We start from the raw sequence: 2,860 nt of genomic DNA, 5'->3' as shown, positions 1-2,860 counted from the left end.
TATATAAGATAGCACAATATTTCATCAAAATAAAATTTACGTTAAAAACTACAACATTTCGGATATTGGCTATAGACCTACTGACAAATAAAATATTTTAATTAAATATCACATATAATTGTTATTATAATAAGTAATTTATGTATTATAAAAAAAAACAACAAAAACAGATAATGAAATCATGTTAAGAGTGTATTAATTAATTTATTACTTGTGTTAATTAATAAATGAGTTCATTTTTTAGTACCCCTGATGATGAATTTTTGTTAGCTTAGTGTTTTCAAAGTAAAAATATATACAAGATAAATATTATTTTAAAATAATATTTTTTTAATAATTTGTAAGGACATTTTTTATTTAAAATTAATAAAGATAATAATAGCTACTTTCGTTAAATAAGAATGTATCCAAAATAATAATTTGCATTTTATAAAAATATAGGAGTGGAAAATTGCCATAAAACACATATTTAATATAAATAAAATCTTGAAAAAATTTTAATTTTTTAAATTAAGTTAAAATATGATAAAATTCAAAGCACCCCCAAGTTAATCAACTATGGCTGAAACGTGAGCCAATAAATTTGCCATTTTCTTTTTTTCATAGCTATTATTTTCAACCTAAAATTTTGTTTTACCATACCTAGTATATTTCTTTAGTAACTAGTAGTAGTACACTAGTTACATAGTTGAAGTACTGTGTACTAGTATATAATTGCGTACTCAGTTACTTGTATCTTACCAACCAAAAAAGTGATAAGTTATTTTATTTCTAAATGATAAATCTTTTGCCAAAATTAAATATATTTCGTTTTATAATATTCAAATTAGGGAAATTATTTATTAAGAAAATAATTTAGTGTACTGGTAAACAAAATTGAAATAAAGGATTAGTTTTTAATATATCAGTCATTTACAAATTTCAATAATGGCTTTTTAGAACATATTGCATTCTTACTAAGGCATTCAGTACTTACTATTTCTCGTGTATCTAAACTAACGCGATCGTCGACAGTTTTTTTATCAAATTCTTTGCAACACCACTTGCCCCGTTGGTACAGCCATGACCTTTTTCAGAATCATGATATAACGTCAGATAACGTTCCAATAATTGCTGAGTAGATATAAGAACTAACAGGCCTGGATGACTTTTTTGAAATCATATTGATGATCTGGGTAGATTCAACGCTGATTGACCTTTTTGATTAAGACGATAGTAAAGATTCCTTACATAATTCCTGTTTTTCTTTTCACATGAATACTCCGCTAAATGCCATTTATACACGATTTTATATTATTCATTACTTCTTTAACTGTGCCGTGCCTTGAATTTCTATAAAACATATGGTATTAACATCAATGTATTTAGATTCAAATATTTTGCAATAATAGATCAAATTCGTTAGTTTTATTTACTTATGTCTATTATTTAATGCATTCGAAGAACAGTTTTTAGATTATTAAAATATCAATGTATTTGAGATTTTTTTTAAATATTATATTATGAGTAATAAAAAAATAATTATCATAACACTTTCAGAATTTAAGTCAGTATTTCGACTCCTCCGTTATAATAACTGAAAGAACTAAAGTTAAAAAAAAAAATTACGAACTTTTTAATAAAATTTTTCTATTTACAATTGTATTAAATAAAAAGTGAGTTTGATGTTCATCGTACAATAGAATGATGCAGACATGTGGAGAATTTACCCGTTGGTAAAACTCCAATAATATTTCTAGAGGTGAAGATCTCGAAGCCATTTTCTTTTCAGACATCCAGTAGGATTATCAGGTGATGAAGGATAAGCCAGGTGAAATACAAGTGAGTTTGGGTGGTTAGGAAGTGTATCAAGGCAAGATTGGTATCTAGTTCTTGCCATATCGGCAACATATGCAACATTGAAGTCCTTGATTGATTGAAGGATGAATTGATTTGTAACAAACTGAGGAGCATTATGGATTTTACGAAGGATTTTGGGTTTAAGTAGTGGATACGAGAGGACTTCTATGGTTTAGTGGACCCCCACAGCTCAACTCTGTAAGTCCAGACGATATAGGCCTTATAGGCATATAAATTGCTCGTCTTTTGTAATTAATTGGAAGCTTAGAAAATTTGTCAACTAAGTGTTGTATTAGGAATGGACGAACAATTTCCTGTCTTTTCAGTCTTGTATGAGGATTCAAAATCAGACGTTTGTCCAGATGTAAATTATGGAATTAAAAAAACAAATTTGTGACAATAATTAAACTTATCTTGTTTTTTTAAGATCCCAAAACACCCTTGATAATGATACAATCGACCTTCGCCGATTTAGGCACCATCATTTCCACATCGGCATACTTAATTCCTATTATGAATTATAATTAGTACAACATAGTTCTTCGTTGTGCATGTTATTATCACAAATAATTATTTAATTATCAAATAATCCATGTGAAAGATAACGTAGTTCACATAATCCATATGATTTGTAACATTTTACCTATAATCCAATGGATTATGTGTAATCATGAGATTATTACGTAATCTCATGTGATAGTAACGAATTTGCTCATACTCCATGTGATAGGTAACGTAATTAAACATAATCCATGTGATAAAAATACTGACTAAAAATCTAAAAGTCATAGCAAATCCCACGCCAAGTAAGGCTCCAAGTGAGATTATACAATAAAATTGTTTAATTATATAATACAGATCAGGTTTCAGTATAGATCGTGAAGGACAGTATTTGGAGAACTAATATATTAATCTACATAAAACTGCTTTAGAAGACCATTAGATGATCAATATAAAATAATTATTTTTATTATATTTTTAGAAGCTATATTTAAAAATAGTTTCAGAAATATTAACTTCT

General features: G+C 27.2%; 2 long non-coding RNA genes across 2 annotated transcripts in view; both read right to left on the bottom strand.

The window, feature by feature from the left end:
• LOC136795777 (uncharacterized) overlaps window positions 1-1,324 on the bottom strand; it is a 22,859-nt gene extending 21,535 nt beyond the window's left edge. The window contains exon 1 of the long non-coding RNA XR_010843445.1: window positions 977-1,324. This is a non-coding gene — a long non-coding RNA (uncharacterized lncRNA). The remainder of the gene's footprint in view (window positions 1-976) is intronic.
• Window positions 1-2,860, bottom strand: part of LOC106688314 (uncharacterized) — a 205,420-nt gene that overhangs the window by 93,730 nt on the left and 108,830 nt on the right. The window lies entirely within an intron of this gene.

The sequence above is a fragment of the Halyomorpha halys genome, unplaced genomic scaffold (assembly GCF_000696795.3).
Source record: "Halyomorpha halys isolate HHAL.00 unplaced genomic scaffold, Hhal_1.1 Scaffold1102.1, whole genome shotgun sequence".
NCBI lineage: Eukaryota > Metazoa > Arthropoda > Insecta > Hemiptera > Pentatomidae > Halyomorpha > Halyomorpha halys.
Note: the sequence above shows the minus strand (reverse complement) of the source record. Positions and strands in the feature narration are given on the sequence as shown.